The sequence below is a fragment of the Apaloderma vittatum genome, unplaced genomic scaffold (genome assembly GCF_000703405.1).
Source record: "Apaloderma vittatum isolate BGI_N311 unplaced genomic scaffold, ASM70340v1 scaffold12485, whole genome shotgun sequence".
Lineage (NCBI taxonomy): Eukaryota > Metazoa > Chordata > Aves > Trogoniformes > Trogonidae > Apaloderma > Apaloderma vittatum.
The window spans coordinates 52,382-68,691 of NW_009715521.1; positions in this window are offsets into that span (position 1 = coordinate 52,382).

A 16,310-nucleotide genomic window follows, 5' to 3' on the forward strand; every position below is an offset into this window, starting at 1 on the left:
CTTTTAAAAATATTTTAGTTTTTAAAGGAATTAACGATTGGCAAGTATAGATATTTTTAACAGCTATATAAGTTGGTTTGCAACGAGCCACAAAGCAGCAGGACTGAGAGTGATTTCCATTCCCCGAATATCCTGCAAAGAAAACAGCATCTGCCTTCCATAGTATTGGAGCTACTGAAACTACCCAGATGTCTTGTACCTCCAAGCGTTAGAGCCCCATTTACTTTGGGGAATTTCGGAACAAATCATTAAACCGTCAGTGCAGCTTAGCTGTGGGAAAAAAAGGCAGACAAGGCACCAGCGCTTCCTGACCCCTACAGCCTAACGTTTTTGCCTACTATTCCACATTTAGCAGCCCTATCATGAATAACTAAACAAGAAGGAAACCAACCAAATAGGGCAATTTGTTGGGCATCGCTTTTATGAAACCTTTTACTAGAGCTACCACATGCATGGGAAATGCAGCGAGAAGAGCAGCATCACAACAGCAGACCCACACCTATTTCATCCCGTCCAACCTTTCCCAAGACCCCCTGATTTTGGCTGTGGTCAATGGAAAGTCTTGAGGCAGAGTAAGATTTACAGGAAAAGCCAAATGGGATTCTGTCCACAGGAGCATGCTGCTTCCCAGGAGTCAGTGCCAAGCACCACTGCAGACTGGGGACAACCACACTGGAATTCAAAACGAATTCCCAACAGCTAAGGAAATAGGACTTCTCTCTAACAGCCAAGTGCCTCAGGTAAGGAGATGGGAGTACGGTATTCTTATGCAATTACAGCAAGTTATACATTGTGATGAATCAAAAAAAAAAATTATTTTTTTTAAAAAAGAGGTTATCTGCAGTGTTATTTTCCCCTAGTAGTTAAGAGCTACTGAAGAGTACAGCATGTATCTGAATGGTATACCTATTAAACTTGAAGTAATTCTAAAATAGCATAGCATATTGTGCAAAGTTTCATTCTAAAAATATTAGCAAATGAAGATGATTCTGATATCAAAATCAAAAGCTGGAGTGGGATGAACTAAGCATCCTGAGAAAGCATTAGAGGGCAGAAATAAAGAGCTACAAACCATAAGTGAACAGGAAAGATACAAGACTTGCAGCCCTTGTCTGCCATCAACTTTAAGAGCATCAAACATTAAAATCTGACCACAGGTTTCAAAGGCTCTCTCCTCCCTCCATAAGCTGTCTGTTTAGATCTTTGTAATGCTCTTGGGCCCAAAGCGACTTTCTGACCTGGATGACCAAACTGTTTTTTAAGCCCTTGGACCTCAACAGGCTGGGATCCTCAGCTCAGCAACTCAAGAGGACTCCTACTTTTGATGGCTGGGGAAGGAAAACAATTTTAATTTCATTGCTATGGCTTTTTCTGTAAAAAATAACTTATTTTGATAATTTGGGGTATTTCTTGTGTGTAATATCAAGACAATTAAAGACACCAAATAGTATTAAAACATTTGTCCTTTCTTCCATTAGTTGTCCAAATGAGAATGAAGGTTAATAAGGTTCTGCCAAAATATTTTTCCCAGAGAAAAAGGGAAAGAAACATTGAAGGAGGAAATAAAAAGCACCTGTCCTGAATTATATTTATTTTAACCCAGTTTCAACAGTATGCAAATCTACTCTTTCCTAGATTCATATTAAGCGTTAACATTCTTTTATTTGTATTGCATCTTGCACTTTTCTACTTTAACATGGGTCTGAAAAATAACAACAGTGATCTCAGAAATGTTTGTTAAGACAATTAAAACGCAATTGCAGTTTTTTTAGTACTATTAAAGCTTTTTTAGTACTATAAAGCTACTACCATCAAGAAAAGTAGATCTACAAGTGAATTATAACTGAAGCATACAAGAAACTGACCTTCTCAGCTTTGGTAAAACTACTTAGCATGACTGGTTTCTTTTAATGCCAGAAAGTGAATTTGCAGAAAAGGACCCTGGGTTTCAGGTAGACACCAAGTTGAACATGAGCCAGCAATGAGCCCTTGCAGCACAAAAAGGTCAACGGTGTCCTGGGCTGCGCTAGGAGAAGCGTTGCCAGCAGGTCGAGGGAGGTGACCCCTTCCCTCTGCTCAGCACCGGTGAGACACACCTGGAGGGCTGGGCCCAGTTTTGGGCTCCCCAGTACAGGAGAGACGTGGAGCAGTAGCTGGAGGGAGTCCAGCAAAGGGCCACTAAGGTGATTAAGGGCCTAGAGCATCTCTCCTACCAGAAAAGGCTGAGAGAGCTGGGGCTGTTTAGCCTGGAGAAAAGAAAGCTCAGGGCAGACCTTATCAGTGTGTATAAATACCTGCGGGAAGAATGCAGAGAGGGTGGAGCCAGAGGATGGAGCTCTCTTCAGTGGTGCCCAGAGACAGGACAACAGGCAACGAGCACAAGCAAAATCACAGGAGGTTCCACGTGAACATCAGGAACCACTTGTTCCCTGTGAGGGTGCCTGAGCACTGGCACAGTTTGCCCAGAGCCAAGCTGTAGTCTCCTCCGTGGAGGTACACAAAAGCCACCTGAACATAGTTCTGGGTAACCTGCTTTAGGTGGCCCTCCTTGAGCAGGTGAGGTGGACAAATGACCTCCAGAGATCCCTCCCAAGCTCAATTATTCTGTGATCTTCTTTTATCTAATATCATGCTTCAAAGCACACCAATTTCAATAAAATACAACTATATAAATATAACTAATGTGTGCTAATTTATGAGAAGCCCTGGTACTTGAAGTAAGAGTTGTCACTGTGCGTAACTGCTATTTAAACACTTCAGACAAGGCCAACAAAAAAAAACCCAAAAGCACCCCCAAAAAAGCCCCACAAAGCATTCTGAAAAATCATGACACAGTCTGCTATGAAACTACACTATCTTTGCTGGCACGCAAGGAACAGCTCCAGGCTGATCTCCGAACGTGAACTGGTCATGGATCAAGGCTCTTTACCTTTGACTGGCCCTTTACACACATACTTTAACCCCTCCGACTTCTGGTGCAATATCCTTCTGTGTTTGCAGCCTCACCCAAAGAGCAATCATGAACAACACTTGGCTTTTTATGGTTCTTATTATCCAAACGGCTTAGTAGGAGATTTTATGATTCCCAGCTAGAGAAGTGTTCGTGAGTACGTGCATGCCGAGAGTACCGAAAGCTAATACCACATCACTGAGCTAAAGTCTGTTTTACCTGCAGATGACATTTGTTGAGTATTGACTCAATTTAGAAAAAATAATTAATTTCACCCCTATCACATGGACATATCCGCATACTGCTGATGATGTAAAGTCCTTTATTACTAAAGGTTTAGAGAATGACTGCCACTGGCACAAAACATTAATGACTTATCTACAACAGAAGGAGAGGCAAATATAGCATGAGTACTAAAGAAGACATAATTGATATCAAGAAAACATATGACAGCATATTCCATTAATTTTCATGAAAAGCGAACTGCTGTATATATATTTTTTTGTCATAATAACAACTACTATGAGTCTCTGTTTGGCATGACTGTTATCTTTTTCCTTGCAAAATTATACCAGCAGATCAGCATATACATCCAACTATTATGCTGGTAGAAGGTCTAACTTTTCACATCTTCTCCTTCAAAAGAGAAGCAGAAGGTACCCTTCGCAGTGAAGACAGGAGGTACAGCAATCACTCATGGCTACTGTGCCTAGGATATCTATTTTTGTGAGGAGCTTAGCAAGAAAAACCATGGATTTCCAGAAGAAACTACAGACAAATGCTGTTAAATTTAGGATACTGGTACTCACACTGATTTACTGAAAACCTTTGAACTTCACCAGAAAACTTGAATGGGACATTTCTAATTAAAAAACAACAAAAAAGGCAAATCTACTTTACTGAAACCTGAACTTCTAAGCAAAATGGCAGAAGGAAAATGCTACATGGGAAACTATACTACATAAGGAGGGGATAACTGCTACAGAGCCAAAAATACTTGATTATCCAATTATAATTTAGCAGGAAAGGCTTGCGAAACAAGGTGTTTGACAATTCAAAAGGGAAAATGAAACACAAATGAAAAAATGTCCACAATGGAAAGCTGCCGAAACAGTATATTGCTGTTACAAGGTGTTCCCTCGGACACAACAGAAAAAACTAAAATAAAATAGCAGCACTAGAATCACATTCCTATCTGAATACAGACAACTTAGGATTTGTGATTGTGTGAAGTAACTGATGCTGCAAGAAAGAACGGCTACTATCGCAAGAGTTTTTGCAAAGCACAAGAGCGCATAAGGAACAGAGAATCACAGAATATGTTGCGCTGGAAGGGACCTTTAAAGGTCATCTAGTCAAAACAAACAAACAAAAAAACAACCCAAAATTCTTTTAAAAAGATTTGAACACCATGAAAATTAGACATAAAGTAGACATGTAACATTTCCATAAATAACAGTTTAGCCCTGGTCCCTTCAGCACCTCCTCTTATTTAATAACTGTAGGTAGTTTGTATTACTTCTTATGTTGTCCATCAGGACCGGTTAAAAGAAGCAGTATTCTAGATTAAAGTAGTATTCTAGATTAAAGGAGGTCACAATGTGTACTTGGATTATATCTATTTTAAAGAAACTGCCCTCTGGAGACCTATGTTTTCGTAACAGTATGGATTCTCTAACACCACCTGGTCAAGGCATACTAAGAAAAATCTACCTGATATCAAGTACACAAGCAAATAAAAAACCCAAACAAACTTATTTTTCTTTCCCCATTGATGCTAAAAAGAACCAAAGTAACATTTGAAGATGGGTCAACAGGTTTTGGACATGTATCACATGTGTAGCTGCTGGTACCAGGGACTCCTGAATTAAACTCCATCTGATTTAGGCAGACGGAATAACAGCATTTGAATGGTCAGATCCTGTTACTCATATGTCCCCCAAGTTTAATGGGCTTCCTACAGAAAAGCTTATATTTGCCTCATTTTTACAAGCCGACAGCCATGAACTCCAGAAATATCCACTCTTTGTCCCAGCCTGGCTTCCCCTCTCACATATAGTCTAATAGGTGTTTTTCTTCTTCCTTATCCCAAAATTTCTGGAAATCCAGAGCAATCTCTTCACTCTATTTATAGTACAAAAATGTCTGTAGCTCTTTTAATTTTGTGAAATGAGTACTTTTTTCTTATCAACTAGTAATCAAGCTATTAGGTACTGATGCCATGTATTAATTTGACTTGCTTACTATGGAAACACGTAGCTCAAGATGAGAAAGCCCACAAATTAACCAAGAGAAAGACTTAATTATTTAGATAAGAAAAGTTACCATTTCTTTCCAATCGTGCAAAACCACAGCGATAGCTAAAGAAATGACAGAAGACAAGCTTTTTATTTTCTCCGGCACTTCAGCAAACTTAGGACAATCACAAGTTTGTAGCCTAAGGCAGATTCCACTGAAACTAAGACAGCTTGACACTTCCAGTAAATGTCGTCAGACAGCATCCATCCAGTCTCAAAGGAAATATTTTTTTTTTTTTTAAATGAAGTTTACATATTTAGTTGTGCCTTTTATTTTCCTCTGAAGAACAATGATTACTACAGTTTATGACACATAATTTAACCAAAGTTTTTCAGGAAATAGTTATATGTGAACTCTCTCTTCTCTCCGGGCCATTTTCTTCCAGTCCCACATACTCACACAGTCCCTGAGCTTTACTCAAGTAAGCAAGTACAATTAGATCACCCTCATAGTCAAAGCTATTAGTCATCTAGCCATCAAGATTAAGGATGGCAGGACTCTGAAGACCCTGTTAACAGGAAATGTGAATGTAGTAATCAACAAGTCATTTTGTAATAAAGTTCTTGACCACTAAAATAAGATGAAGTTAACTAATACATGGAAAGGAGACCATAGTAAGCTTCATTCTGAACTATTTTAGCTACTCTAAGATGGTATGGCAGGCTGCACTGAATATCTTATTCTGAAACTAGCACCTGTGTGCTATTAATTCCACTGCTCCTTGCATTTAAGAATAGTGCTTCACAAAAGTCCAGAAAGCTATTATTCTCCTCCTAATACATTTAAGAGCTTATTTTGGGGAAAAAAAAGGGGGGGAGGGGGGGCAAACCTAGTAGATCCTGCTCTAATGAACCAGAAAACATTGTCTCACATTTTTTGCTTACTGTGCCTGAATGTCTTGCAGCTTGTCTTGGACTATAGACTCCTGGGGATTGGCACCATCTGTAATAAGCATAACTCTGTTACAAAGGCCTGAGTGCAAGTTGGTATAGGGAGATTCGCTGGTGAGCTGCTACTAAGTACTCCTAAGCTTTGGGCAATACGTTTGTGGAAGAACAAAGCATCAGCCTCACTGAGCTCAGAGTCACCTCAAGCAACACTTAACATTAGGTAGGCAACCACAAAACGTAAACTGTAATCACATTAAAAAAATTTTGTAAGAGGTCCAGATCACTCCTGGCATGCATTTCCCACTCAGCCTGCAAAGAAAAGGAACAGGATCTGCAACCAAGTAAAGAATATCCAGACTTATAAAAAGTAATCTTCCTTTAACTGTCTTGCTGAGCTGTGAGATCGCTGATTAATGTCATATAAGAAACAAAATCGTGTGATTTAAAACTGTAGTACCATTTGTAGATACTGCAAAATCTAAAGCTTGTCTGAACATTTACATTGACATGGCTTTTCAAGGACTTGAATATGCCCATATGAAAGTGATCTTACAAAGTAAATTAGCATTAGGGATTTCCCTAGAATATAAATTGCTCTTTTTAACCTAATAAGAAAACAACAGACCTCTAAAAGGATGTTCCCAACACACATAAATGGACAAATCATAAAGGTCCATGCTAACAAAACAGAAAGACTACAAGGCAAACTGCAAAATGCTTAGTAAATAGCACCAAAATCAGGGAAAAAAATAAAAACAAAAAACGTGAACAAGATTTAAGGAAGAGATTAACAAGATTATACGAAATGTTTTCATGGTATGCCCTTCATATTTGTAATATGTTGGCATGAACAATGTGACTTACACAGCCAATAAATATGATCTAAGTTTGATTATCTCAGTAATAATTAGTATTCTAGCCAATAGTCTCAAGTATAGAAATAAATGATTCATAAGTCCCAAGATCAGAGAATATAGGAATGTTAATAGTGCAAGAAAGTGTAAGCCTTGTGTAACTACATTTCCTGCTCCAACTACTGCTAAAGGAATACTTTTCACGAATTTCTACAACAAGCGGTATGTAATAAATACATGGGTCATGCATGAACATAACACAGAGAAAACAGCACACTGAAAGGCCTCTCAGTTCAAAAGGAAGGTTATTTAAGTTGTATGACTCGCTGCAGTTCCGAAGAAAAGTTGAGAAACTTGTAACCAACTGCACAGAAGAGAGAGTAAGTATATATATGTAACAAAACAAAGTAAGAATACATTCACATTTCATAAATAAGAGCTAGTTATGAGAACTCCTACAATAATCACTGAACCTCTCAGCAAACCCAGCAGCTGAAGAGGAATCCACTAGCTACATTTTTCTTGTTTTGGCAAAGATAAAGTCCTAAACAAAGGGTTACAACGCTGAGATCATGGGATGATTTAGTGTTATGATTACATCTTGTTACTTCCTCCTTGGACTTTTCAAAAACACCAATACCATTAGAAGTTACAGCCGTGGGATGGGACTTCACTGCAAGGAGCAAGTTCTGAACACAGTGCTGGAGATAGCTGAGTCAAACTGCACAAAACACACTCTTCAAGTATCAAAAAAGCAAGTGCAATATGACACACTACAAGCTCAAAACAGTTCTTAGACAGTGGAACCCAAGCAAGCAGTACAAGAAAGGTCTTTCTGCTCTAGTCAATCTATGACACAAAAATGTCACATGAGAACAACTAGGCATATTTTTTCTGGTGGAGTTCTGACATCTATGTTGTACAGTTTTACTACACAAAACAGATAGCTATCCACCCTAAAAATGTTTTAAGTAGCTATTTGCCACTTTTATTAACACAAAATATGGTATTATGAACAGTTTATAAAATATAGCATGAAGTATAAAATTGAAAAATTGTACTTATTCAACGAGATATACATTAGGCCATTCAACATGTTTTTGTTTCTTGTATTTAATAGCACTGAAAATGAATCCTGACTGCATAACTGAAGAAATAAACAGAAAATTAAATATCTCTGCCTAGAGACAGAAGAACGCATATATTCAACAAATTTAAGGAAAATATTAAACTGGTGGAATGGACAAATAGATGCAGATGGTGAAGTTCAAACTCAAGAAACAGGAATTTAAATCTGGCCATTTCATTTGTACCCATGTATTTTCTTATGGACTTCTGCTCTTATTCCAGCAACAGGAGGACCTTCTCTATCCATATTCTAAACACAGGGTCTATTACTAAAACCATAAGAATGACAAATAAATTTCCTTCATTATAAATAACAAGGAATTTTGAGTATTTTTATCTGCAATGAGACTGTCCAAATAATGCCAATAGACCAGAAGCCATCAACTGCTTTATTAGCTAATAAGAATAGCAATCAGCATTTTACTATGCATCTTGAAAACCAAGGCAAAAACCCCACCAACATATTACAAGTAACTTCTTTAGCGATGCTAACAAATAATCTCTAATTTTGAGCCAAAATTTTCACTATTTAGGAATTTAAGCCTGAAGTATTAGCTGTATTATAGAAGTTCACCCGACAATTCTGTAAACTCGACATTGGGAATGCACTCATCACATATGAGCTTTCCATACAGCATATGGAATAGTGTTTTTGAGGGCTCTGCTTCTTTAATTTGGTTGCTCAAACATCAAAAAGTTATTGTATTTGAAAGGAAGAAAGAACATTCCCCAGTCATACAGTAATTCCTAGACAGAATTCATTTGCCTGCAATTTCTATCCATTTCTCACAGTGTTATTAAGGACTTGTTTCTTATTTTTAAAACTTATTGACTAAAAGAAAAATCAAGAGAGAAGTGATTGTCTGAATCAAAGAATTCTAGAACTGTCACTCTGCAATTTTAACCACCTGATGACTACAGTAGCTCATTCCTGTTTTCTTCACCTGAATTTTGTGTGTGCTGTGTGACTGGTACTCAACACAATCACTATTTTGTGGCATTATCACAGAAGACCGAGGGAAAAAAAAAAAAAATTGACTATTCCACATAAAAAGCTGATGTTTAAAAAAAAAAAGCTGACACAGTTGTTTCTTTAGGAAGCACAAAAAAGATTGCCTAAGAGTTATTTAAGGGGAAGAAAGGGGAGCTAAAAATGCCAGAACTCAAGTAACAAAAATGAAGTAATAGATGTTTCAAAAGTCAGTGACATGAAAAGATTGGGTGTGGGGGGGAAGAATACGGCTTGCATAAATTCTTCCATACCAAGTAAATAACTCACAAAAAAGGGGGTAGGTAGGAGAGAGAGAAAAAACATCATCTCCTTTTCCCAAACAAGCAAACAGATGAGGAAAAACTGGGTGCCTTTCTTCAATGTGTGCAGCACAAACACTAAGTATTTGGTTTTAGCTGTATGAGAGAAGCATGATCACAAAGTATGTCAGTGTTCAGCACGCAATGCTTATGCTACAGCTTTCTGTAATACACTGTTTTTTTTCCCCTCTGCATTAAAAAGGAAGTATACAATCTTGTAGCTAGATCTAAACTAGTAAAAATTTGGTTATATTTGTTTCAGTAAAAACCACCACAATGAAACACTGACATTTTTCACTTTTAACTCTAGCTGGATTAAGTAATTTCCAGCAAACAGAAGCTACTGTATTACATTTATATCATATTCAATGGTTTTACATAACACAGGTGGAAAACTGCTACGGGTCATGAAGGAGTGGAAAGAAATGTTCTAAGAAGCATTTCCACGGTGGGTTCACAGAGACAGATGAAAAGGCAGTGATCAGATTTCTTCTTACCTTTTCTGTAACCACTTTCTGCAGCCTGATTTCCGGAGGTCCTTTAATGGAGACTGCTGAGAGAATACAGAACTATTGGCAGTTTTACACTGTCTTCCAACAAGTCCAAGGCACCTCTCATACCTGCGCTATCATTATTGTTATAAGCACTTTAATATGATTTGGCACTATTGCCAGAAGCATCTCACCCTTCTCTTGCCCCAATCACTTACTCCTGCCGTGCACTTTCTCCGCTGCTTCTGCAACTTTGCAGTGGTCAACCCTGGGAAGCTGACAGGAACCAAGAGCAATCCAGAAGAAAGGTTAACTTCAATTCTGAGCAGTAATGCAACCATAATCAGTCAATGCCCAATTCTGGTCGTAACTGCTCAAAGTTGTTCTTTGGGTATGATACTTTTGCAGTATCAATGTAACTTAAGTCTTCTATTTCCTTTCATGTGTGTGGAATGATGAGCACCAATCATTGAACAAAATTCTAAGTAAGCTTCAAGAAATGTACATCTTCTTCCTATAAAGTCTTACTGCAAGAGGTTTTGGCCCTCTTGTATTCAGTAAAGCCCAGTTTACATGCTAACATAAAAAACTGAATTTCCTTTAGGTGATGACTGAATACAGAAAGAGAAAGCTCTGTTGATTCCACAAGATGCAAGGGGATTAACTCTGGTAGCGCAGAAAACAGATACTCCGAACACCGCAAAAACTTTGTCCCACAATGTAGTGAAAAACAATATGCAGAAAACTCACAAATTTCAAGAAATACAATGGAAAATGCATCACAATATGAGAATCAATTATAAACACACGTAACCTGCAGGTAGCTTTTAATTCTGACATCATTAATCCATGTAAAACCTATTATTTTCAACAAGGGAATAAAAGAAATGAGCACTACCTTGCTGCAGATTAAAATATTGATACAGCATAGCTGGCCAAACTTTTATACTTAGAAAACAATAATTTTAAAATAACACTAAACATTGTAGTCCAATATTATGAATTTAGAAGTCTGAATGCAAACTGCAACAAGACTCAGCAAGGGTTAAGAGTACTCAGATTGGATCTTTTCATTGGAAAGGAGTTACAACAACATCCATTTGGAAGAAGTTTAATACGTATAAAAAAACCCATAATTTGTCTTAAGTGATTCATCTGCTCACGTTCATACATGGAGTCACCAATATTTAAGGAAATATAAGGTAATAAAATTTTAAAATAGGAAATTAGCCTTTAAGAACGTCCTACAAAAATTCATTTGACAGCTGAATCTTTTCTGCTAGAAAACATTTATCCATTTTAAGGAATAACAAAAATCTATGAAGTGATTGTACCAGTACTGAACTACTTGTAATAGAGATTCTTCAGACTTTAATTGACACTAGTCCATTTACTGGTACAACACATTTTCCAAACTGCAGTACTACTGGCATCATGAACCACTGTTGCTTGTTACTACTTCTGGTTTTTTTTCCCTGTAGTTTGTGCTCCTGCATTATTATGCCAAGCACGTAAGGGAGAGGAAATACAAATCTCCTCTCTTCAAAAGAGGAAGAAGAAAAATACATGAAAACCCTTCAACTTTTGCAGCTATTCATCCTTTAATAAGGATCATTATTTACAGAATGTTATTCAGTATTTGTTGAGAATGCAAGGAAATATAAAATCCATGAATTGCAAGCTTTAAACACTGAGTTCCAACACATTGGCATTCAGAAGAAAAACAGTTTCCAGATTACACTTATGCAAGCATTTTGACACAGACAGACGATCCACCTCCATGAGACAAATTAAAGGGCGGTGGTCCATTTAACAGGTATATCTCAGGAGTACAGCAACTAAATGCTATATACATCTCTCATTTTGTGAGCAAGGTTTTATTCATAGGTGTCTAAAACAGTCATACATGTAGAGTTCTACCAGTGATTCAGCATCTGTAGGTCTTTAGCAAAAAGTATCTGATTTTGTGGGATGATGGAAAGGCAACTTAACCAACTCACTTAAATTCAGCCTGAATCACTACCCCTTTCTTCTCCAGACTTGGAGCACAATTCTGCTAATTTCTCTGCATTAACTCCAATCAGTATGCAACTGCAAAATGATCTGGCTCTGCAACTGCAAGTGAAAATCCAGAAGATCATTCTCATATACCATATACCCCAAGTCACTTGCAGTCACGTGCCCCTTGGATCTAAAGACAAGGCTGTGTAGCTGAGTGCAAACTACCCGTTTCGGTGGCAGTCCAAAACTATACTTCATCAGATGTGGATTTACAGAATTATTTGAAGACTCATCTGAACTATTCATTTATATATAAAATTTATATATAAATTCATCTTTAATCCTGAGGAAAGCCATAAAAGTTGTTTTCTAGTTCATACACAAGTTTTAATTCTGAATAGGTTTTTTTTGTTTGTTTTTTGTTTGGTTTGTTTTCTAGTTTAAATCCGCCTGAAAGTGACAATCAATAACGAGGCTGTTTGTCTAACATAAAAATCCATTTGTTCCTCCTGTACAGTATTGGAAAAAATAGACAAAATTACCCCTCTGCTTTAAGAGACCCAGAAACCAAGAAAGAATTTCTGCTTCACCTGACAAATTCCGATCACAGTACATCTACTATACACACACCTCCAGCACCAGGTGTGAATCTTAGGAAAGTCTCATTCAGTCAGGATACAGCTACAGTAGTGTTTTCCAGATATAGCCAGTAGTTCTTACATTCAGTTGTACGAAAATTTTGAGAAAAACAGAAATTAAAGCAAACAAAAAGAAAATCAAGCCATGATGAACTTCACACAACTAGAGGCTGAGAGCATGACAGTCTTGTTTCAAATACAAAATAAATGCTTTTATCATTTTAATTTTAAATTAGCCCCACGAGTCTATTTATGCATTTACTCTTGATTCTCATGTTCCAGCTTCCTGAGCAGCAGTTACACAGTTAAAACCCGATGCCTATTAGAATAAACTTCTGGTGGGAAGTGCTAAGAATTCACCCCGCTGCCTACCAATCTATCCAGAAATCTGTTCTCACTCCTACTTCCTCCTGTCTGTTCCTTTCTGAAACAGCAGTTGGGGGGTTGGGAGTTTGCCTTTCCTCTTCTACTGGATCACAGTTGTGTACGTGAACTATACCAGACCATATGGCGAGCTCTTTGCATTTGTAAGAGGCAAAACAAGCTCTCTACCACCCAATCCAAAGGGATCCAGGTAAGAGAGAAAGCCTACAGATAGCGGTGTTCAGAGTCCAGTTTCTAAATTCTGCCAGTATATTAGAGTACTAGGTAGAAAACTATACAAGATATTGCTTTAAGGATAATGACAGCCCTGTCCATGCTCACAAAAGCATCTAGAGCTCACTCCAGCTTCTCTCTCCGCCATGCAAAACTAGCCAGCTGCCTACACGCAATGTCGAGTAGTTCAGAGAAAAAACAAAGACTCGGATGCACTGCTGAGCGGGCAGGAAGGCTGCAACATAAAGAAAATTACAGCACTGAAGGAAAACCAGTGCTTGCTTAATGAGCAACGCATGCGGAGGATGAGCCTATTCGCAGGAGAGAGAAACTGAGGAGCAGAAAGGTTGAAAGCTGAAAAGAAACCCCCACAGCTGCCTGGAAGCTGCCAGGCAGTGGCAGCCCTACCAGAAACATAGTGGATATGGATCTTCTTTTCATGAGGGGAAAATATTAAAGTTTTATTGAACAAGAAAGTGCAAAAATCCAATAGGAAAACAACTTCCAGACATAGCATCTCAGGAGAAGTTCCACTACTTTGGTGTTGGGTCATAGACTGGACTTGATGATCTCAGAGGTCTTTTCCAGCCTCAACAATTCTGTGATTCTATGTTTCTATGATACTCATTGTCAGCAAAGAGTGGGTAAATTTCTCTCAAGGGCCCAACGTTTGGATACATGAAGTTTTGTTTAGCTCTTTGGTAAAACTAGGATCGTCCCATCAAATACACTGGATTGGGATCTTGATCATTTCCTGTTCTGCAAAGTTAAAAAAGATTTTTACAGAGACTTTATTTTCAATCTTACAAAGTAATCATTGCATTTTACAACAGCTTTTAGCCAAGCAAACAAGTTCTCGTCTAAAACAGTACAAAATCTTGCCTTATTACCACATTAAGTTTCAGGGGTCATAACTTTGAACACTCGCAGAACTGACTTCACAGAAAACAGCTCCCTCAGCCGGAGCCACATAATTTTTACTTTTTAGATCAATTTCATTAGTAGTGTCATTAAGTACATAAATAAATCATATTTGTTTAACAACACAGTAATCTAAAATTCTTATTTTCACTTTACTGTTCACCACTATGTTTTGAAGTTTTTTACTACCACATTGATAGCTTATTGAGAATAACAAGAAGCAACTATATCAGAGAAGATGGTAAATCCAAAGCAGCGTAAGGCATTGCCTATCACCTGCCCTAAAGAAACATGAAAAACACCAGACAGACAACTGCCCACTCGCCGGAGATACATCCAGGACCCACCTATATAACAACACAGCTACAATAAAAATCAAAACTAGACTACAGTTTGCCATTGCATCGTTTCTTCTTGAGCGTGGCGCTAACAACGCTAAGGTGGCGGGTTTGATTCCCATTCGGTCCTCATGTGTTGCCTGATCTAGTCGAGAGGTGGCGTCCCTGGCAGCTGGATTAAAATGATCTCTAAGGCCCCTTCCAGCCTAGGCCATTCTATGACTCTTCGACTGCAATGCTGTACACAATGTGGAGACAGATACAGGCCATACAGAGTAAGACAGAGTAATATTCTGCCTTTAATTTATACGCATTAATGCACCTGTACCATGCAATCACAGATCACAGAATGACATTTGATATACTAATGCCAATAGCATCAAGAACTATTCACTTCTCATGTTAAGTATTCATCCCTCTCGAGATTTCAATATTCATCTCTGTTCACACTTCATTTAAAAAGAAAAAACCAAAACATACAAAAACATCCCCCCAAGCAATAAAAGAAATGAGATGGCCAAAAGATTTTAACAAAATCTCTAAGCACTAAACAAAACATTAAACTAAGAGGAAGCCTGACCACATCTGTATTTGCCTTACAGAGAAGTCATGCTTTACTGAAACGCTGCTCTAGACATGACAAAAACTTGCCACTTCCAGAACAGAGAAAAACAATTTTCTTTTCACTGATAAGCAGCTATGAAAAGAAGGCACCTTTTTATTTTCTTGGTGCTGCTTTCTGTCATAATTGCATGTTATTCAGATTAAACATCCCAAAACCTCAAAGGCTCAAATATTAGGGTGCAAAAGTTGAAGAATTCTATTTCTCTCTCCCTTAAACCAGCAAGAGGATGTCAAAGATGACACTAGCCTATCACATTTTCAACCTTCAAAGGACAGGTGTAAAAACACAAACAAACACAAAAATCACAAAATCGCAAACAAATCCACCTTTTAAATAAACTCAGAAATCCATGCTTAACAGCAATGAGTTAAAATGTTAAATAGTCTCAAAGTCAAAATACTAAATCTTAGAAATCCTACAGGATGATACAGATTTTAGAAAGCTCACGGAGCCTCTTTTAGGAACAAGGTTCTCTAATTCACACCACAATAATTTAAGGTTCAGTTAGTGTCAAGCACTATTATTTCTTAAGGGCTTTTCTCAGACAGATTATATGTCAAATAGATTTAACCCCAGAGATGTAACATGATCTTGTAACAGTTATGACTAAATTACAAGTTTTAAAGTAGACAGCCATCAAAGTAAGGAGAACAGGCAATCGTGGATTCAGGAAATGTACATTCCCCCATAGTCAGCTAATGGCAACTTTAATAGGATGTGATGGATTTTTCTCCACCAGGAGAAAATACTGCCTGCATTTCTGCTTCAACAACCCACGCCAGCTGACTAATGCAGTTATATTTTTGTCTCGTATGAGGACGCTTACTTGCCCATCCTCTAGCAGTTGCAGAATGAAACATTAGCAGCAGCTGTGGGGCGAACAGAAAAGCTGCTCTATTTGGTAGCCAAGATCCAAAGTACAGGCCTTTCCCCTCGAACAGTGGAGCTCATTTTCTGTCACAGGGTGACGAAAAGACACAGCACAGAACAAGGCCACTTTTAGAGCTTAAAGTAGCTAACCGAAGATACTTTTAAGGAGTAATAAATCTTCTTGTGGAGGGAAAAATAAAGGATTCACAAAAATTAAAAATAGGGTTCTTGGACAGATAGAAGCCTTTGGGAGCTTGCAAGTAGTTGTTGAAAGAAATACCGGTGGATTAAAACAGGTTTTTTAAAACAACTCTTAACAAACAGTATTAAATGTAAAAGCTCTTTACCTTGGCATAATAAAAATCCTAATTGTAACAGGCCAATCCCAAAGAAACACT